The following is a 23,352-nucleotide window of genomic DNA, read 5'->3' as shown; positions in this document are numbered from 1 at the left end:
ACCCGTATAGACCTTTGCATTCCCGAGCGAAGGTTGGAGCGGTTCCAGTGTAGGTAGAGGTTTAGGTTGGCACCCAGTTTTCCAAAACCTCTGGAATCTTCCGATCGGGCGTCCGAGTGTCAGGGGGCTTCCCGCGAGGGATCCAGGCCCCGGCCTCCTCGAGCCCCTGTGATCTGTCATGGTTGCCGGCAGTCCGGTCACTTTGCCAACCAGTGCCCAAAGCGACTGGGATGACGCTCGCCCCTAGTGGCCGTAGGAGGCTGCTCACTAGAATCCGCGGCATTTTCCTCCAAGTTGTCCTTTAAGGGGACTCTTGGGTTTGGTTCTTCCACTCTGGTGGTGGAGGTTTGCATGGATTCCGGAGCGGATGGCAATTTTATGTTTTCTGCCTTCGCTCAACGGCACGCGATACCATTGCTAATGATGTCCAAGCCAGTCACCGTTAGAGTAGTGAACGGCGCGACTCTGCCCTCACAGATTACCCACCAAACCGCTCCACTGTTACTCTCGGTGACTCCATCTCATCAGGAGATGATATCCCTCGTCATGCCCGAGGGTATCGACCAGGTCCTTCTAGGGGTCCCCTGGTTGCGGTATCACTCTCCCCATATAGAGTGGTCTTCGGGGAGATTTCTTGGTTGGAGTAAGTCATGTGAGAGTAGATGTCTGAGGGAATGCGTCCAGGTTGCCTCCACCGAGGTCCCCGCAGATCTTTCCTCGCTTCCCAAACACTATCGACAGTATGAGGACGTGTTCTCCAAAAAGGCGGCAGAGACACTTCCACCGCATCGCCCCTATGACTGTCCTATTGACCTCTTGCCTGGTACTGAGCCTCCCCGGGGTCGAGTCTATCCCCTATCTCTCCCGGAGACAGAGGTCATGTCTCAATACATCAGGGAGAATCTGGCAAGAGGATTCATTAGGAAGTCAGTGTCACCAGCAGGGGGGGATTCTTCTTCGTCCAGAAGACGAGTGGGGAACTACGTCCTTGCATCGATTACAGGGGTCTTGATGCCATCACCGTTAAGAATAAGTATCCTCTACCCCTGATATCGGAGCTGTTTGATAGGCTACGGGGAGCGAGAGTGTTTACCAAACTTGATCTGCGGGGGACTTACAACCTGATTCGCATCCGTGATGGGGACGAATGGAAGATGGCATTTAACACCAGAGACGGGCACTATGAATATCTGGTGATGCCTTTCGGGCTCTGTAATGCCCCAGCCGTCTTCCAAGACTTTTTGAGCGATATCTTCCGGGATATGCTTACCACCTCGGTAGTAGTCTATCTGGATGATATTCTCATCTACTCTCCAGATATTAACTCCCACCGGAGAGATGTTTGCAAAGTTTTCGACCTCCTGCGGGCAAACTCCCTCTATGCCAAATTGGAGAAGTGTGTGTTTGAGCAGGTGTCCTTGCCTTTCTTGGACTATATCATCTCTGCCCAGGGTTTGGCCATGGATCCTGCCAAGCTACAGGCAGTGATGGATTGGCAGGAACCCCATTCTCTCAAAGCGGTGCAGCGCTTTATGGGGTTCATACAGTTGTGGCCAAAAGTATTGACACCCCTGCAATTCTGTCAGATAATACTTAGTTTCTTCCTGAAAATGATTGCAAGCACAAATTCTTTGGTATTATTATCTTCATTTAATTTGTCTTAAATGAAAAAACACAAAAGAGAATGAAGCAAAAAGCAAAACATTGATCATTTCACACAAAACTCCAAAAATGGGCCAGACAAAAGTATTGGCACCCTCAGTCTAATACTTGGTTGCACAACCTTTAGCCAAAATAACTGCGACCAACCGCTTCCGGTAACTATCAATGAGTTTCTTACAAGCTCTGCTGGAATTTTAGACCATTCTTCTTTGGCAAACTGCTCCAGGTCCCTGATATTTGAAGGGTGCCTTCTCCAAACTGCCATTTTTAGATCTCTCTACAGGTGTTCTATGGGATTCAGGTCTGGGCTCATTGCTGGCCACCTTAGAAGTCTCCAGTGCTTTCTCTCAAACCATTTTCTAGTGCTTTTTGAAGTGTGTTTTGGGTCATTGTCCTGCTGGAAGACCCATGACCTCAGAGGGAGACCCAGCTTTCCCACACTGGGCCCTACATTATACTACAAAATTTGTTGGTAGTCTTCAGACTTCATAATGCCATGCACACGGTCAAGCAGTCCAGTGCCAGATGCAGCAAAGCAACCCCAAAACATCAGGGAACCTCCGCCATGTTTGACTGTAGGGACCGTGTTCTTTTCTTTGAATGCCTCTTTTTTTTCTCCTGTAAACTCTATGTTGATGCCTTTGCCAAAAAAGCTGTACTTTTGTCTCAACTGACCAGAGAACATTCTTCCAAAACATTTTAGGCTTTTTCAGGTAAGTTTTGGCAAACTCCAGCCTGGCTTTTTTTGTCATGGGGTAAGAAGTGGGGTCTTCCTGGGTCTCCTACCATACAGTCCCTTTTCATTTAGACGCCGACGGATAGTACGGGTTGACACTGTTGTACCCTCGGACTGCATGGCAGCTTGAACTTGTTTGGACGTTAGTCGAGGTTCTTTATCCAACATCCGCACAATCTTGTGTTGAAATCTCTTGTCAATTTTTCTTTTCCGTCCACATCTAGGGAGGATAGCCACAGTGCCATGGGCTTTAAACTTCTTGATGACACTGCTTACGGTAGACACAGAAACATTCAGGTCTTTGGAGATGGACTTGTAGCCTTGAGATTGCTCATGCTTCCTCACAATTTGGTTTCTCCAGTCCTCAGACTGTTCTTTGGTCTTCTTTCTTTTCTCCATGCTCAATGTGGTATACACAAGGACACAGGACAGAGGTTGAGTCAACTTTAATCCATGTCAACTGGCTGCAAGTGTGATTTAGTTATTGCCAACACCTGTTAGGTGCCACAGGTAAGTTACAGGTGCTGTTAATTGCACAAATTAGAGAAGCATCACATGATTTTTTGAACAGTGCCAATACTTTTGTCCACCCTCTTTTTTATGTTTGGTGTGGAATTATATCCAATTTGGCTTTAGGACAATTCTTTTTGTGTTTTTTCATTTAAGACAAATTAAATGAAGATAATAATACCAAAGAATTTGTGTTTGCAATCATTTTCAGGAAGAAACTGAGTATTATCTGACAGAATTGCAGGGGTGTCAATACTTTTGGCCACAACTGTAAATTACTATCGCCAATTCATTCCCCACTTCACAACTTTGGTAGCGCCCTTGGTAGCCCTCACCAAGAAGGGTGCAAACCCCAAGTTGTGGTCAGAACCTGTCTCCAAGGTCTTCTCCTCTATTAAATCACATTTCGCTAGCGCTCCCATTCTACATCGCCTCGATGTGGATAAACCCTTCATTCTGGAGGTGGATGCCTCTTCCATCAGTGCTGGAGCGGTCCTTTTCCAGAAGGACTCGCAAGGTCGGAAGCACCCATTCTTCTTCTTCTCCAAGACCTTCACACCGGCGGAGAGGAATTATTCCATCAGGGACAGGGAGTTGCTAGCAATGAAGTTGGCCTTTTCAGAGTAGAGACACCTCCTGGAGGGGGCTCGCCACCCTTTCCAGGTGTTCAACGACCACAAGAATTTGGTCTATTTACAAACAGCCCAGCGGCTGAATTCTCGCCAGGCCAGATGGTCCTTGTTCTTCCCCCGATTCCACTTCACCCTGCATTTTCTCTCCGGGGAGAAGAACGTCTGGGCCGATGCTCTCTCCCGCTCCATGGTGTCATCGGAGGAGGAGCCTTGGCTGATTGTCCCGTTTGAGAGCCTGAGGACCGTGGCTCCGGTCGCCCTCGAGTCTGTACCTCCGGGCAAGATTTTTGTCCCTGCCCATCTGCGACCGGAGGTCCTCTCTTGGGCTCATTCATTCAGGCTGGGTGGACATTTTGGGACCAAATGGACCTCTGAGCTTCTGGCAAGGACGTACTGGTGGCCGCATATGGCCCGTGACATCAGGGACTATATACGGGCGTGCGTCTCTTGCTCCCAGAATCGGCCCTCTCGGCAGCGGCCCACTGGGTTACTCTATCCTCTGCCAGTTGCTGACAGGCCCTGGGAGATGGTCGGTATGGACTTTGTGGTGGGTCTGCCCAAGTCCAGTGACAGCACCGTCATTTGGGTGGTCACCGATCGTTTCTCCAAGATGGTGCATCTGGTACCACTCTCTCGACTACCTTCGGCACTGGGCCTGGCAGCGTTGTTTATTAAAACATGTTTTCCACCTGTACGGCATGCCGGATAAGATTGTCAGCGACCGGGGTCCTCAGTTTGCGTCTCGGTTCTGGAGAGAGCTCTGTTCTCTGCTCAGCATATAGCTAAATCTCTCCTCGGCCTATCATCCTGAGACGAACGGGTTGGTTGAGAGAGCCAACCAGACCCTGGTGACATATCTGTGACATTTTGTCTCAGCCAGGCAGGATGATTGGGCACCCTTGCTGCCATGGGCGGAGTTCGCCTTGAACAACGCTGTGGCCGACTCCACCGGTCAGACCCCTTTCCTCTTAAATTACGTCCAGCATCCGTGCGTCCCCGTGCCCATGCCCCTGTTGTCCACCGTCTCTAGGGTGGCAGACTGGGCGGTGGAGGCACGTGACATTTGGGATCGCATGCAGGATGCTATCCGGGCCTCCAAGGAGAATGAGGTCCTCCGCTGACACTCGCCGGTGCCCGGCTCTGACCTTCACCCCAGGCGACTTAGTGTGGCTCTCCGCTCGAAACATCAGGCTGCGGGTGGAATCCACTAAGATCGCACTGCGCTATATTGGCCCTTTCAAGGTCCTCAAGCAGATGAACCCGGTAGTCTACTGCCTGGCTGTTCCACCACACTTGGCTATCTCGGACACGTTTCATGTGTCTCTCCTTAAGCCGGTGCACATTTCCCGGTTTTCTGAGCCATCTGCCGGGACATCAGACCTGTCGTAAGATGAGTTTGAGGTTAATGCCATCGTGAGATGCAAGGTGATGCGGGGCACAAAATTTTACTTGGTGGATTGGAAGAGTCAGGGTCCAGAGGCGCGGACCTGGGAGCCGGTGGAAAACATCCACGCTCCTCTTCTCATTGCGGAATTTGTGCGGAGCGAGGCTCAGAGAGGAGGGGGCCCTAGGATGGGGGGTAATGTTAGGCGTCAGATTTCTGTCGCTGCACAGCGGGAATCCTGAGCCTTACTTCCAGTGGTCTCCCATTCCTCTCCAGCCACAGAGGAGGTTGCTCAGCAAACTCATTATTCCAGGCGCTCTGCCCAGACCAGCTCCATGGGTTTGCTTGCTGCTGCCACCTCTGGCACAGCTATGGCAATACATGCTGCTCAGCAGCGAGATTCTTCAGGGACTAAGTCCCCATGTCAGGCCACTGAGCATGTCCGTGGAGTGATCTCCCATTGGAGATCAAAGGTCACGTGCTCAGGTCCTGCTTGTGTTCGGATTGGCCCATCCGAGAAGCCAGGAAGGTCCCGGACGCTCACGGCTATCAAAAGTCTGCATGGCCGCTCGGCCATGTGCTAGGATAGACTATATTTACAGACTATGTGGAGTGAGTGATTTATGCACGTATGAATGTCTCTGGTGAATGACTCATTAAGAAACCCCTACCCTTGGTACCCATGTGTTGTGCAGCCTAGTCTGCTAGCGCCCAGGCTTAGGCGTAGGTAGGTCAAAGGTTGAGTCAGGCATCAGTCCTCGCCAGGGACTCGGCACGCCTCAGTGCACGTGCTCCACACCTCATAGCCAGCGTCTATAGCGGCGCTCGCGGCAGCAACGCCGCACTCAGTGGGCCTAGAGGGACTCTAACCCCGTGTCCTTGGGGTAGAGTTCTGTGGCCATATACTGTGCGCTCTTTTGGCCGGGCTCTGTGAGCTAAACAGGCTCCAGCATCTACGTTCAGCGGTTGTGCGGCTCTGTGCATTAACAGAGTTCGCTCCTGTTCACATTGGGTGACATAACCCTCGTGTGACTGTTTTCACACCGCTTAATTCTTCCGCCATTATCTAGCAGCAGTGTACCACCTCTGCACGGTGGACCCCGGGCTGCGAACGCACCTACTACTATTTTATAATTTGGTGTGTTCCGCCAGCCCTAACAACTCCTCTTGCTTGTACTTTCCTCTATTTCTTGCTTATCTTTTTGCCAAATAGGCAGGAAATGGGCTAAATACAAAAGTATATGATTACACACAAAATTTGTTGTTTGCCTGCATAAGCATTTTAGAAATAAATCTTTTTGAAAAGCTACCTCATTCTTTGTACATATTCAGATCTTACTCAACAAGTCTTTCTCAAACAAACATAAAAGAAAAAATCAGGGATGAACATAAAATTAAAAACTTTCCAGTTTTATTACTTTGTAAAAAAGAATTGCTCCTCAAATCTCTAGAATGAGATCTCCATTCTGCTCCAATAGAGTTGTATAGATTGGCGGTTATTCAGCATGTTGCTTGGTCCATACAGTTTTATGTGGGGTAGTGCTAAATACGATCAAGAACTGGAGCACCTTGTTCTATGTAACCTATCAAGCTTCAGTGGGCTCAAGTTCCATGTTTTTCGACTAGTTTTCCTGTTTAATGAACGCAAAGGTGCAAGGTTTAATTGTACATTTACTATGTAAAGAGGTTTTCTGATGCCTAAACATTAAAAGCCTGTACACAGAACAAGCCATTAAACATTGATTAATGGGGCTAACTTCTAGGATCAACCACTAATTAGCGTAATTATGAGAGCTCAACACTTTTCCTATCTTTTTGGCCCTTCTTATTATTTACATAGGTCCACTGGTTCATAAAGGCAACTATGTCTGATTCTGCAACTCAATACCTTTCAATACTAATGAATTGGGAGTTGCCTCTTGAGCACATTCAACAGACCTTTAATGGCTCATGTAAATCTCCTGTACTTATGTTATTTAAGCTGAGAGTTAAATAAATTATTATATAGTTTTGTACAGTAATCTCATATAAATTTCAACACAGAGACTTTTAATAATCATAGCAGATCAAATCTTAATGTCCGCTACGAGGAAAAGAGCCAAGTTCCAACTGTCTCAAAATTATGATAAGCACGCAGTCTTCCGTGAAGCATGAATTTCAACACATTAGTATTCCAAGTCAAGAAAAAATATCATTTTCCGCTGTTAAAACTTTCTATTTGAGATTTTCCAGACGTTCCCAAAAGCATCACTTTCTTATATTCCAAAAGCAATGTATGTTTTTTGCTCCGTACCAAATATGCTGAGAATTCTTACTCATCCTTATGTTCTCCTATATACAACAAGGGAGGAAATTTTATTTCACTAATAGTAAGGTTTTTATATAATGCAAGGTTCAAATTTTAGTTTCCATTAGGAGGAATAATCCCATAATCCTATGGTTTATTTGACACGTTCCGCCAAATCCTTCTTATAGTCTTTTTCTGCCTTGAAAGCTTTCCCAGTCTGAGATGCCTTACTATGTTATTAACCATCCAAGCTTAACACTGCGCACTGTGAAACATAAAATAAAACTTTAAAACCAGCATAAGCCACCAATATTGAAAGTTCATATTCAATCTTCCCATAGCAAGCAATATATAATCTTTATAATGTTTTCTTAAAGAACGCGCCCATGAATGCAAAGTCTCCTTCACGCTCCATAATGCGCCACAAGTTTCGGGCCATACACTGTTACTAGTGTTGATACTTTTAATACTTTACTCCTGCTTTAACTCGCAACTTTTCCTCTTTATCAAAAGCAATATATCTAGCTCCAGTCTAGGAGGATCTAAAAATAGAGGAGAACACTGGTGAGTATTTACATGTAGAGTCCATACGAAATCTCAGGGAGATTTATACTTCCTCTGAGGTCATTACTTGATCTGTGTTGTTTAATCTATATAAATGAGCAAGGCAGAAATAACCTGTGAAACAGCCACAGACACTGCTTGTTCTAAATTGGAGCCTGGAGTAGAAAACAACTCCAGAAGATTTACTAGCAGTTTCATAGGATGGACCCTTTATCTTCGTTAATTCTGTTTATCTAGAATGAAACCCAATGTTTAAACTGTATGTGAAGAAATGTCCTGTAAATAACCTACTACTTCATGAATTCTATTCTAGCGTGAAGGGAAGCCGATAAAATCCTACAGAGAATGCTTTCCATATGGATGTTTCATTTCAACGCCATATGCACACACTGTACGTCAAGCTGCCAGCATTAAAATTTTAAGTGAAAGCTTTATTTGATTGGCGGTATCAAAAGATGGAAACTGCCGTCTGCCTCTTTCATTTAGTTTGAGAATTGAAAGTTCTCGCATTTTATTAATGTTAGTTTTAAATTGTACATTGAACACAATCAGAATCTATTTGAATTGCCATTACTAAGCATTTGCAGTTTTGTATTGTGAACCTAAGTGGAAAATATTAAATTTCTTTTTATAAGGAGTTATTTGTAAGTGTTATTTATTAGGTCTTTGCATAGAACCAATATAGAGGCTTCAGAAGAGATCCACGAGCATTGGAGCATTGTAGCGTACCTACCTTGGTATATCTCTAATTTCATATGGAATCCTACAGGGTTTTTCTGTTAGATTCCATAAGAAAAACCTGTGGAATGTGCCATCTAACTTAGTATATAAGCATCTACATGAGCTGTATATAAGTGGCTGCTGGTTCAGTGGTCTGCCTGGCCTGCCTTCTTATCTCGCTGGTCAGTGTGCGTCAGTGCGCTATACTGACCTCAGCCCCCTGTACACTTAGCACTGTCCTGTGCATAAGCCCTGAAAGCACTGACTCTGTCCCCAGCCATCTCCTGCTGCACTGAAGATCTCTCACTGACTGCAGGGACAGATATTAGGTCGCCTGCAGCAATAAATTCCTATATAATTGGGGCCGGGAGGAGTGGTAGCCGCCCACTCACAGTGCCATTATATACCAGGTTGAATGGGCGTGGGCCCACTTTTTATAAAATTATGATTTTGTGTGGACGCTTTTCTGCTCGGGATCCAGCCATTCAAAAAAGCAGCGTGTTATACAGATGAAGAACACTGGCCAATGACTGCTCTCATATCAGACTGACAGGAGAACTGTGTGTGTCTGTGTGACCACATGACGTGTATGTAGTAAGCATTTCTTGTCCAGCATATGTGTGCTGTGCACATGTATATAATGTATAAGTGTGCAGCTTTATATATTATGCAGTATTCTAAAATTGTTTGTAATTTAATGGGAGCCTGTCATGTATGGGGTTAATCTGCAGGGTAATAGTGTTTTGACCCTGGCAAGCGCTCACACTTAGAGCCCTGCTGCCTGGAGAAAATTAACTTTATTGCCCCCTGCAGCATTCAGTGTTCAGTAATGAGGCAGCACAAGCGCCAGTACAGTCACCACTCTGTGCAAAGAGAGCTACGGCTGTAACTGACAGCAGACTGACAGCTGAGTCTAATGCTGAGCTTCTGTCAGGCAGTCCTGGGGCAATGATACAGCCACTGCTCACTATACACAGAGCGATGACTGAAACTTTGTAGGCTGTGACTGAAATTTGAACGCTGCCGGGTGGCAATAAAAATAATTTCCTCTTGGCAGAGAGGGTCTAAGTGCAGGTGCTGGGGAGGTTCCCAATGCTATTAACTTGCAGATTAATCCCATGTCTGAAGGTTTGTAGCATCTTTTGATATGACAGGTTCCTTTAATGGGGATGTCCGCTACTCATATAACCCCTTCTCAATTCCTGTTTTCCCCAGTAAAATAATAACACCTGTACTCACCTCAGATGCCGGCGCTGTTACAGAAGCATGGGCACTGGCTCTCCTAGAACTTGCATGACATTATGTCATCTGATCCATGCGGTCAATCAGCAGTGGCTTCACTTTCCCTTTTTTTGGACGTTATTAACATGCTGAAGAAATGTGAGAGCAACTGCAGCTCTCGCATCCTTTGGATGTCTGATTTGTCCCAAGGAGGGGAGAGTGAAGCCAATGCTGATTGGATGCAAAGATCACATGACATCTGTGTATCACGGTCTGAGTACAGACCATCATTCAAAAACTAGTCGCAGGTCTCTTGACCCAAAATTGACAACTTTATAAGCATATACAGTATGAGGCTGTAAATTTCAGGTCAGGAGACCCACTGCTAGTCTGTGAATAACTGTCTGTACTCAGACTGTGACACATAGATGTGCTGCTGCTTTCTCCCTTCATATGTACAGTGGCGGAAAAAAGTATTGCGAGAGGCCTGTAATTGACATCATAGGTAGACCACAACTATGAGAGTCAAAATGAGAAAACAAATCCAGAAAATCACCTTGTCTGATTTGGCAAGATTTATTATGGGGGAAAATAGGTATTTGGTCACCTAAAAACATGCAAGATTTCTGGCTCTCACAGACCTGTAACATCTTAGGCCTCTTTCACACATCAGGTTTTCGCCATCAGGCGCGATCCGGCTCTTTTGACAAAAACCGGATCCGGCGAAATGCAATGCCGGATGTGGTTCCCCCCCATTGACTTGCATTTGCGCCGGATGGCCATGCGTTTCGTCCGGTTTTCGCCGGATCCGGCAATGTGTCGCAATCCGGCGTTTGGAAAAAACAGCAACTGTAACGTTTTTTGTCTCCGGCGAAAAAGCCGGACCCTCCGGATCCGGCGCGTCCGGCTTTTTCACACAATGAGCGCCGCAATGCGCCGGATCCGGTTTTTTGGGTCTGAGCATGCTCAGTAGCTCTGCCCACAGCACACATATATAAAACCATAACAGTGGGACCCTCAGCCACACCCATCATGCCACCCAAGACAGGAACCAGGCGCAGGAGAAGGCAGGAGACCACTGCAGCACCATCAGCACCACCACCACCCCAAATGGAGCAGCAAAGCGAACATGCTGAACAACGGGAGGGGAGTCCACCAGCAGATGAGAGACGGTAATTATCAAATCCCCCATTCCTCAAAACTAGGGCCATGGAATATCAAGATATTCATTGGCCCTTTGTTTCTCTTTATTCAACAGCCGCCCAAGAGATGCAGCAGCAGCAGCACTGGCAGCACTGGCAGCAGCAGCAGCACCACCCACAGCCATGGAGTCTGGCCAGCAAAAGGACACCACATCTTTTTCTGGGAGCCCTCCCTCGCATCGTCAGCGTTTGATGGTAAGTTTTTATTTCCAAAATCCATCATCTCTGTAATATATGTCTATTCATTGGCTTTTATTTCAAAACAGGAATCACAAGCTGAAGAGGAGATCCCAGAAGAAGAAGGAAGGGGTGGACAGACACCTGGAGTGGGCTCACAATTGGTAAGTTTTTTGCATCAAAAGCAGAAACACAACATCACACTACACACAAGACATAGAAAGCAATGTACCGCAGACATCACACAGTTAACAAATATGCCAACATCCAAACACATAAATTTTTTTCTTTTCTTCTCTAGTCTTCCCAATCTGGTGCTCGGCCAAGAGGTCCTCGCAGTGCCTCCCAGGGTCGTCGGCGACAGCAACGCGGCGGTCACCAGCGTGTAAGTATAATATTTAAGTTAAATTTTGGTACACTTTTTATTTCATGTCTTAAAGTGTGGTGCCTAATTTTGCTATTTTTCTCTTTTACTTTAACAGCCTTCACAGCGTGCTCCCGACTCTGACGGTGAGGATGGAAGAATAGATGTGGACCACCTCATCGATCTCATCAGAGAAAGGGAGCCGCTATGGAATATGGCTGACCGCCGGCATGCTGACCTGATAGTTACCCGACGGCTCTGGGAGGAAATCTGTTCACTCCTTGTGGACCGCTGGGAGGACCTCGATGCTCGGGCCCAGATTAAAGAGCTTAAGTATATACAGTACCAGTTGCTTGATGTCAACCAGTGTTTCCTGAACTCCAGTCCTCGTGGTCCCCACGGATCATGTGTTCAGGATTTCTATTTACTATGGAAATCCTGAAAACATGACCCCTGGGGACCATGAGGACTGGAGTTTGGGAAACACTGATGTTGTATACTAACCACTTTGTCCTTTCTCGTTTCAGGGGACAGAATTGTGAAGCGGTGGCGGTCTGTGAGGGATCGTTTCAAGAAGGAGTTCAATAAAGAGATGCGGGCCCCGAGTGGATCTGGAGGACGCAGGAGCAAGTACAAGTACGCCCGAGCCCTGTCGTTCCTTCGGGATACAATGGTCACCAGAAGGTAAATATTACGCACCACATGTAAAAAAAAAATGTTTAGATGTAAAAAAAATTTTTTCAGCCAGGGCCATGCCATGTCACTATTTTAATTGTTTTTTTTTCTCTTTATTCCACAGCGCGGTGAGCAGCACTCGGGAGCCTGCACGGTTGGACCCTTCTGAGGCGATCCCTGAGGAGACCGGCACCGAGGGACACTTCGACCGCCCCGGTACATCTGCACCTTCCCACATATTACACCCATCTGTCCCATCCACCAGCGCAGGAGCATCGTGGCCGACAACATTACATGAAGCTGCTGGTGAGGAGATCGCTTTCCCTTTACCCCAGCCTTCTGCCCCTGCCACCTCTAGTACACCTGCGGGTACTGGGCGGCAGCGGCAGAGGGGTCAGGAAAAGACTTATGCGCCAGAGTTCTTGCATCTGAATGCATCTTTCCAGAACTGTCTAAAAGTCTTGTCAGAGCAAATCTCTGCAGGCTTTCAGCAGATCAACTCCAGCATTCTGGAGGTGAAGACACTTCTGCAAACCATGCATTCAGAAGCAAGATCTTCGCCAAACCACACCTTTTTCAGGTCTGTTGTGGAGCGCATGGAAACGCTCTCTCCTAGCCAGCAGATGCATGTAATGCATTTGTGCCACGGTGCTCTCCAGCACGTTACCTCCCAACCTCCTCCTCCCACCCCAGTAGTTCCTCCACCTGCACCCCCTCCAGCCACTTTCCATCCTCCCCCTCCTATTACATACCAGCAACCTCCCCAGTACCAGCAACCTCCCCAGTACCAGCAACCTCCCCATTACCAGACATCTCCCCACTTCCAGCAACCTGCCCCGTACCAAACTCCTTCCCCGTACCAAACTCCTTCCCCATACAACTTTCCATCAACATCATCTGCTCCCACAGTCCCTCCTCCACTCCACCACCCACCACCTCTTCTGCCTCCCACATGTCCACCCATTCTCTAGCGTTTTCCACACCTTCACCTCTAACTGTTCCTTCCTTCCCCACCACGATCCCAGTCCTCTTTCCACACTCCCAGTGTCGAAGTGTCCCGCAGCCCCTCCAGCAGTATTTCCACCCCACACTACACAAATTTATAATATGTGTGTATTTTAATAAAAATGACCAGTTTTATGGTTTCAAAGCTTTATTAAAAAAGTTTATTTAACCCCTTCCTGACATGAGACGTACTATCCCGTCCATGGGACCCGGGCCCCTATGCCCATGGACAGGATAGTACGTCTACCGCGATCAGCTGACACCCGGCACAATGTGTCAGGGGCGGTCACGGACCGCCCCCGACACGTTAACCCCTTGCACACCGCGATCAAACATGATCGCGGTGTACCGGGAGTTAAAGGGAAGCATCGGCAGGGAGGGGGCTCCCTCCGTGCTTCCCTGAGCCCCCCACGGCAGCGCAATGTGCAGCGCTGCTGCCGGGGGCTCCTATTCTGGCTTCCTCAATGCCTGCAAAGCACAGGCATGAGGAAGCCTTCTGCAGTGCCCGTGACAGATCGCTGAACTGTCACAGTGATCTGTGATGTGACAGATCAGCGATCTGTCACAGGACAGTGATGTCCCACCTGGGACTATTTAATAAAGTAAAAAAAAAATAATAATAAAAAAAGTGTTAAAATAAATTTAAAAAAATCGCCAAATAAATTAGAAAAAAAAAAAAATATATCCCCCAAATAAATCCATTTTTTAGAAATAAAAAAAAAAAACCAATAAAAGTACACATATTAGGCATCGCCGCGTCCGTAACGACCCGCCCTATAAAACTGTCCCATTAGTTAACCCCTTTAGCGAACCCCTTAAAAAATAAAAATAAAAAACGAAGCAAAAAATAATGATTTATTATCATACCGCCAAACAAAAAGTGTAATAACGCGTGATCAAAAAGACGCATATAAATATCCTTGGTACCGCTGAAAACATCATCTTGTCCCGCAAAAAACGAGCTAGCACACAGCATCATCCGCAAAAAAATAAAAAAGTTATAGCTCGCAGAATAAAGCGATGCAAAAATAATTATTTTTTATATAAAATAGTTTTCATTGCATAAAACCGACAAAACATAAAAAAAGACCTAAATAAGGTATCTCTGTAAGCGCACTGACCCGAAGAATAAAACCGCTTTATCAATTTTATCGCACGCGGAACGGTGTAAACGCACCCCCCCCAAAAGAAATTCATGAAACGCTGGTTTTTTTTCATTCTGCGTCCCAAAAATCGGAATAAAAAGCGATAAAAAAAGTCACGTTCCCGAAAATGGTACCAATAAAAACGTCAACTCGTCCCGCAAAAAATAAGACCCACATGACTCAGTGGGTCAAAATACGGAAAAATTAGAGCTCTCAATATGTGGTGATGCAAAAACTATTTTTACAATAAAAAGCGTCTTTTAGCGTGTGACAGCCGCCAAACATAAAAACCACCATAAATAGTAAATCAAACCCCCCGTTATCACCCCCTTAGTTAGGGAAAAATAATAAAATAAAAAAATGTATTTATTTCCATTTTTCCATTAGGGTTAGGGTTAGGGCTAGGGTTAGGGTTAGGGCTAGGGTTAGGGTAGGGTTAGGGCTAGGGTTAGGGTTAGGGCTAGGGTTAGGGTTAGGGCTAGGGTTAGGGTTAGGGCTGAGATTAGGGTTAGGGGTGTGTTGGGGTTCGGGTTGGAGTTAGAATTGGGGGTTTCCACTGTTTGGGCACATCAGGGGCTCTCCAAATGCAACGTGGCGTCTGATCTCAATGCCAGCCAATTCTGAGTTGAAAAAGTCAAATGGTGCTCCTTCCCTTCCAAGCTCTGCCATGCGCCCAAACAGTGTTTTACCCACACATGTAGGGTATCAGCCTACTCAGGTCAAATTGCAAAACAATTTTTGGGGTCCAATTTCTCCTGTTACCCTTACGAAAATAAAAAATTGGGGGCAAAAATATCATTTTTGTGGAAAAAAATGATTTTTTTATTTTCACGCCTGAGCGTTATAAACTTCTGTGAAGCACTTGGGGGTTCAAAGTGCTCACCACACATCTAGATAAGTTCCGTGGGGGGCCTAGTGTTGAAAATGGGGTCACTTGTGGGGAGTTTCAATAGTTTAGGTACATCAGGGGCTCTCCAAACGCACTTTACACCCGCAAACCATTCCATCAAAGTCTGCATTCCAAAATGTCACTGCTTCCCTTCCGAGCCCCGACGTGTGTCCATACAGTAGTTTTCTCCCACATATGGGGTGTCAGTGTACTAATGACAAATTGGACAACAACTTTTGGGGTCCAATTTCTCCTGTTACCCTTGGGAAAATAAAAAAATTGGCGGCTAATTGATCATGTTTGTGGAAAAAATACGATTTTTTTATTTTCATGCCCGGGCATTATAAACTTCTGTGAAGCCCTTGGGGGTTCAAAGTGCTCACAACACATCTAGATAAGTTCCTTAGGGGGTCTTGTTTCCAAAATGGGGTCATTTGTGGGGGTTTCCACTGTTTAGGTACATTAGGGGCTCTCCAAAGGCAACATGACACCCGCAGACCATTCCATCAAAGTCTGCATTCCAAAACGTCACTACTTCCCTTCCGAGCCCTGACGTGTGTCCATACAGTAGTTTTCTCCCACATATGGGGTGTCAGCGTACTCAGGACAAATTGGACAACAACTTTTGGGGTTCAATTTCTCCTGTTACCCTTGGGAAAATAAAAAAATGGTGACTAAAAGATCATGTTTGTGGAAAAAATACAATTTTTTATTTTCTCGCCGGGGCGTTATAAACTTCTGTGAAGCCCTTGGGGGTTCAAAGTTCTCACCACACATCTAGATAAGTTCCTTGGGGGGTCTAGTCTCCAAAATGGGGTCACTTGTAGGGGGTTTCCACTGTTTAGGTACATCAGGGACTCTCCAAACGTGACATGGCGTCCGATCTGAATTCCAGCCAATTTTGCATTGAAAAAGTCAAATGGCGCTCCTTCCATTCTGAGCTCTGCCATGCGCCGAAACAGTCGTTCCCCCCACATATCAGGTATCAGCGTACTCAGGACAAATTGCACAATAACTTTTGCAGTCCAATTTCTCCTGTTACCCTTGGTAAAATAAAAAAAAATGAACCTGAAGTATTTTTTTTGTGAAAAAAAGTTAGATGTTCATTTTTTTTTTAAATATTCAAAAAAATTCCTGTGACGCACCTAAAGGGTTAATAAACTTCTTGAATGTGGTTTTGAGCACCTTAAGGGGTGCAGTTTTTAGAATGGTGTCACTTTTGGGTATTTTCTATCATATAGACCCCTCAAAGTGACCTCAAATGTGATGTGGTCCTAAAAATAAAATGGTGTTGTAAAAATGAGAAATCGCTGGTCAAATTTTAACCCTTATAACTTCCTAACAAAAAAAATTTTGGTTCCAAAATTGTGCTGATGTAAATTAAACATGTGGGAAATGTTAGTTATCAAGTTTTTTGTGCGCCCTATCTCTGTGATTTAAGGGCATAAAAATGAAAAGTTGGAAAATTGCGAAATTTTCAAAATTTTCGCCAAATTTCCATTTTTCTCACAAATAAACGCAAGTTATTTGAATCAAATTTTACCACTAACATGAAGTACAATATGTTACGAGAAAACAATGTCAGAATCACCAAGATCCATCGAAGCGTTCCAGAGTTATGACCTCATAAAGGTACAGTGGTCAGAATTGTAAAAATTGGCCCGGTCATGAACGTGCAAACCACCCTTGGGGTGAAGGGGTTAAATTTAAAAACAGTTTACTCAAAAAAAAATTTTTCAATAAAAGTTAAATTATTGTTTACACTGGTTGTCTGTCATTTCTTTCTGCGGTGAAATATGTTAAAAAAAAAAAGGTTAAATACAGGGTATTTAAAAGGTAAAAAGGTATTCAAAACCAGGTATATAACTGTGGGTAAAAGGTAAATAAATTTTAGCTTTTTGCCACAGTTGTGTTCCTGGTTGTGTTTGAAGCAAAGTATTTCACCTAAAAAGTTGTGTTTATTGTTGGTGATTTCCTAACAATGTACACAACTTTTGTTAAAAGGTGAAATACTTTGCATAAAACACAACCAGGTACACACCTGTGGCCTAAAGGTAAAAATAGTAAGACCATGACAAGATAGCCAACTTTGGTTGGCAAAGGTATATACTGTTGGTACAGAAGGTATACAAGTTTGGTTAGGGCACAAATCTTTCACACTCTGTCATCCTGCCAGTGTACTCTGCCTTGAGGTGACATAAAGTATAGTGCAAAATTGTCCCTCATTACTGAAACCGTCACATAACTTCTAGTGGTAATGTTCTGGTAATCTTGCAAGGTGGTTTCTTCAAAGGTGTTCTCAATGGAAATGGGTTCCTTGCAGATAACAAAATTGTGGAGTACTATGCAAGCTTTGATCACCTCGTCCACAGTTTCTGTCTTGAGGTTGATCTCAGTCAATAGGACCCGCCATTTGGCTGTCAGAATACCAAAGGTACATTCAACCATTCTTCTTGCTCTTGTGAGGCGGTAATTAAAAATGCGTTTTGTTCTTGAAAATCCTCTGCTATCGTACGGTTTCAAAAGGTGTTCTGACAGCTGAAAGGCTTCATCCCCTACACAGACAAATAGCATAGGTGGTCCAGATGTTTGCGGCAGCGGTCTAGGGGATGGGAACTGGAAGGTGTTTCCATACAGTTTACGTCCCATGGCAGACAGTTTGAAAACTTGAGAGTCATTTGAGCGGCCATAGGCCCCAATATCAACAGCAATAAATTTGTATTCCGCGTCAGCAATGGCCATGAGGACAATTGAAAAATATTTCTTGTAATTGAAATATTCCGATCCCGATCCAGCCGGCTTTACAATGCGGATATGTTTCCCGTCCACAGCGCCTAAGCAGTTCGGAAACTGACATATCTGTAGAAACTTTTCAGAAATTTCAATCCACCTCTCTGTTGTGGGCTCTGGTAAAAACTCTTCAGCTAAGGAGTCCCACAGTGCACGGCCTGTGTGCTCACTATTCCAGATATGGTGGAAATCCCGAGTCTGTACTGGAAATGCAGTGACAAAAGGGATTCTCCAGTTGCAAGAAATCTGTGGGGAATTAAAAACAATCAATTTGTTTAAAATAACAGCATTACATACCAAAACTCAGCTATGACACTTGGAGATACAAACTACCACCAACAAGATTGCAGTGAAAGTGTGCTCTGATGCGAGCATATCCAATAAATGTGGCTTACCTTAAAGTCACCATCAGATGCTCTGCGGGTGAAACAGAGAAGCGGCAATAGGTGTCCGATTTTCTTATGAGGTGTGCAATGTGCTCCACCAAGTAATCAAAATTCTCCATTTTCATCCGAACATATCCCAAAAATTTCTCCGGGTTTCGTCTAAGGTCCATGCAGAGTGTAGAATAGACCCCACGCGTCATTCTCTTGGCTGTGATGGGGTGGATCCACAAACGTCGTCTATGATGCCTGATGCGCTGCTGTCTCGCTCTCTCCTTCTCCAGAACAATCACCCTCAAACGATTCGCCTCCGCTGTAAAATCCGCCAAATTCTTCAAAATATTTCCAATCACAACATCCATCTTCGCCAGTCACTTGCTCTTCTCTCCAACCTGCACTTTCTCCTCTACAACCTGTCAAAGAAGGGCTGTAGGAACATGGTATATATAGCTTTTCAGTAGCCAATCCCGTTCGGAAGGCCACAAAGGGCCTTTTTAAAAACCGGATCCGGCGTAATCCGTCGAAAAACGGATCGAAAACCGGATGAACCGGATGAGACAGATCCGGTTTTGGCTGTCATGCGCAAGACGGATCCGGCAGAAAACCGGATCCGTCACATCCGGTTTTACAAAACATTTGCCGGATCCGGCGCTCCGGCACGATGCCGGAACGCGCCTGACGGCGAAAACCTGATGTGTGAAAGTAGCCTTATTAAGGTGAGGATGAGCCAAGTTGCTATATAATACCCTATTTAGGGAGGCCAGAGCATGTTAGTCAATCCTGCCAGCTAATAGCTAGCAGAGTGGAGATAGACAAAATTAATCATACATAGTTAAACTGACCGTGTACATATTACCTTAGTTCATGTAACTGCAAGCATGGACGTCACAGTGGCGTGCTGTCTCCCCTGTCACCCGATGCGCGCTTCGCACTGTGCTTCTTTCAGGAAGTTGTTTCCGTGGTGGGGAGTGTATTTATGCTTATATTCATATTTGCGCCATTGTCATTACTGTGGATATGCAAATTGGTGTTCTCATTTCTTTAGTTCATTAAGATGTTTGTTGGCATATGAATTTACCTCTTTAACCTGCTTTGTAGAGGATATGATGTACTTACCTATTGATGTTGATATTGTGTGGTCAGAGAGGATACTGCTTAGTATTGTGAGTATGTGAGGTATTTATCCCAAAAAATGCTAATTAGCTTCTGAATATAAGTAATTGACTATACTAAGCTGTGATAAAACACTCCGGGATCGCCTTTGCTGGGGTCAAAGGTCACGTGCGTTCAGCATGCAACTCAGGCGCAGAGCTGGGATTCGGGTATAACTGACCCTGGGTCAGGTTTATTAATAGTGAAAGCAATGCAAAAGGAAATAAAACATAAAACAAATCCTTGCCTGTCCGGCACTAACTAAACAATGGACAACCTAAGTACCAACTGGCGGGCTTCTCCCGTCCAGCCAAACCACAGTTGCAGTGGGCACTGCTTTCACTCACGTGTGTGTCTCTCCCACAGACAAGCTCTCTGTGTTCCCAGGCTGAGACACTCACACAACCACCTGGCATCCTTTTATATCCACCTCCCATTAAACATTAGTAAGCAGGTGCGATACTGACCAGACTAGGCCACATAGGAAAGGAATCTGGGCGAGATATACCTGCCCTCATCCACTATTCCCACATGATTCTCACATATCCCCCCCCCTCTGCTCAGACCACTCCGGTCGAGCAATGACACCCGCCAAACAGTGCACTCGGGACAGGGCATCTGCATTCCCCATGTGTACCCCTGGGCGGTGCTCCACCGTAAAAGTGTAGGCCTGCAGGGCAAGGAACCACCGGGTCACCCGGCTATTCCGTTCCTTGTTCAAGTGCATCCACTTGAGAGGGGCATGGTCAGTGATCAGCCTGAACTTTCGGCCCACCAGGTAATATTTGAGGGCCTCTAGAGCCCACTTAATGGCGAGGCACTCTTTTTCTACGACTGCATACCTTTGCTCGTGTTTATTCAGATTCCTGCTGAGATAGAGGACTGGGTGTTCCACTCCGTCCCTCACTTGTGAGAGTACGGCCCCGATACCGGTATCAGAGGCATCCGTTTGTACCACAAACTCGCTGCGGAAGTCCGGAGTCACCAGTACGGGCTGAGAGCAAAGTGCCCGTTTTAGGCTATGGAAGGCTTCTTCAGCCGCTAAACTCCATTTAATCATGACTGAGTCTTTCCCTTTTGTAAGATCCGTCAGGGGGGTAGCGATGGCTGCAAAATTGGGTATGAACCGGCGATAATAACCAGCGATCCCCAGGAAGGCTTGCACCTGCTTCTTGTTGACAGGTTGTGGCCAGTCCTGAACCGCCTGAATCTTATCAACCTGGGGTTTAACAACACCTCTCCCAATTACATACCCCAAATACCGGGCTTCTTCTAGCCCGATGTGACATTTCTTGGGGTTCGTGGTTAGACCTGCCTCCCACAGGTCGTCAATCACAGCTTGTACTTTCTGGAGATGAGTCTCCCAGTCCAAGCTGTAAATGACAATGTCGTCCAAATAGGCTGAAGTGTACTGCCTATGTGGCCTCAGGACTCGATCCATCAGTCTTTGGAAGGTCGCCGGTGCTCCGTGCAGTCCAAACGGCATATACACATACTGAAATAGACCTTCTGGGGTAGCAAATGCTGTCTTTTCTCTGGCAGCCTCCATCAGAGGGATCTGCCAATACCCCTTTGTTAGGTCTAGGGTCGTAATATACCGGGCTTTTCCTAACCGATCTATTAACTCGTCGACCCGGGGCAAGGGGTAGGCATCAAATTTTGAGACCGCATTCAGTTTCCTGAAGTCATTGCAGAACCGGATGGTGCCGTCCGGTTTAGGAATTAGCACAATCGGGCTGGACCAAGCACTGTGCGATTCCTCAATGACACCTAACTCTAACATTGCCTTCACTTCTCGGGAAACGGCTTCACGGCGCGCTTCCGGGATTCGGTAGGGCTTTACGTGAACTGTGACACCAGGTTCCGTTACAATGTCATGTTTTATTAGCGTAGTCTGCCCGGGTTTTTCTGAGAAAAACTTTTGGTTGTGAAGTAGAAACTGCCTGACCTCAGTCTTTTGCCGCTCCGAGAGAGTCTCTGCAACCCGTACCTCCGGTACGGTATGCGAGCAGACAGGACGGGCCAGCTCCGCTGACAAGGCAGACCGATCCTTCCAGGGCTTTATCAGATTTACATGATAAATCTGTTCAGGTTTCCGTTTACCTGCCTAGTATACTTTGTAGTTTACTTCACCAACTCTTTCCTTGATCTCAAAGGGGCCCTGCCACTTTGCCAGGAACTTACTGTCCACCGTGGGGACCAGGATCAACACCCTATCTCCGGGTGCAAACGTACGGATCTTGGCGCCCCTATCATAGATTCTTTTTTGGGCTCCTTGAGCCTGCATCATGTGCTCTTTGACGATAGGCATAACAGCCGCAATACGGTCCTGCATTTGTGTGACGTGATCTATCACTGTTTTAAACGGAGTGACCTGACCCTCCCAGGTTTCTTTTGCAACGTCTAACAGTCCGCGAGGACGTCGGGCGTACAATAACTCGAAAGGCGAGAATCCCGTGGAAGACTGGGGTACTTCCCTGATGGCAAAAAGCAAATACGGAAGTAAATAGTCCCAGTTCTTCCCATCCTTGTCTATCACCTTTCTCAGCATCTGCTTCAGAGTTTTATTGAACCGTTCGACCAACCCGTCTGTTTGAGGGTGATACACGGATGTGCGTAACGGTTCGATTTGTAACAATCGGCAGAGCTCCTTCATTACCCTGGACATAAAGGGGGTCCCCTGGTCGGTGAGTATCTGTTTTGGTATACCGACCCGACTAAACACATGCACCAGTTCCTTGGCAATCGTCTTGGTGGCCGTGTAACGCAAAGGGATGGCCTCCGGGTAACGAGTGGCATAATCCAAGATGACCAGGATATGTTGGTGTCCACGTGCAGACCGTGGAAGGGGCCCAACTAAATCCATCCCAATCCTCTCAAACGGGACTTCAATAATAGGTAGGGGTACCAAAGGGCTACAGAACCGGGGCTTAGGTGCAGAGGCTTGGCAGTCAGGACAAGACTCACAATATACACGGATATCGTGATGCATGCCTGGCCAAACAAAACAGTGTAATATCCTTTCGGTGGTTTTCTGGACTCCCAGGTGACCTCCCATCACATGTCCGTGGGCCAGGTCCAGCACCTGCCGCCGGTAGGGTTTTGGCACGACTAATAGTTGCACCGTATCTTCCCCCTTTTTCTCTATCTGATAGAGTAAATCATTCTCCAGAACCATGTAAGGATATGCCAGCCTAGAGCCAGGTTCTATGGGTACCCCATTTATCACTTTTACATTTATCCTAGCCTGAGAAAGGGTAGGATCCTTTATTTGCTCGCTTTGGAAGTCAACTTTCTGAACTTCTAAATCAGGCAAACGGGGAGGTGGACGGCTGTCAGCCTCCTCCTCTTCCCCAGTCTCCTCCGTATCACCCGCCATGACTGAAAACGGGAACTGCAGGTCATTTCCCGCAGACTCTTCCCCCGAGTCTTCCGGGGAGACCTCTTCCCGGGGTTCGGGACCCACACGCGCCCTGGGAGAAGAATCATGTACACCATTACCCGAAGGCATCAACTGATTCTCCCACAATTGCCAGAAGTGGGGAAAATCCCGGCCCAGGATAACATCATGCAATAACGCCGGGACGAGTCCCACTTTATGTTGCACAGACCCATAGGAAGTTGTAATGCATATGACCGTGGTGAGGTACGAACAGGTGTCTCCATGCACACACGTTACAGAAAATTTGTCTGATGGTCCAGTCGGGGCTGACACCAGACTGGCCTTCACCAGAGTCACCACACTTCCCGAGTCTAACAATGCCACCACATTTTTGCCATCAACAGTTAAATCACACAAGTGTTTTTCCACATCCTTTTGACCGGCATTCACACTCACTACCCGTGCAACCATA

The sequence above is a fragment of the Dendrobates tinctorius genome, unplaced genomic scaffold (genome assembly GCF_039654945.1).
Source record: "Dendrobates tinctorius isolate UK_male_01 unplaced genomic scaffold, ASM3965494v1 ptg000060l, whole genome shotgun sequence".
NCBI lineage: Eukaryota > Metazoa > Chordata > Amphibia > Anura > Dendrobatidae > Dendrobates > Dendrobates tinctorius.
This window is presented reverse-complemented; position numbering follows the sequence as displayed.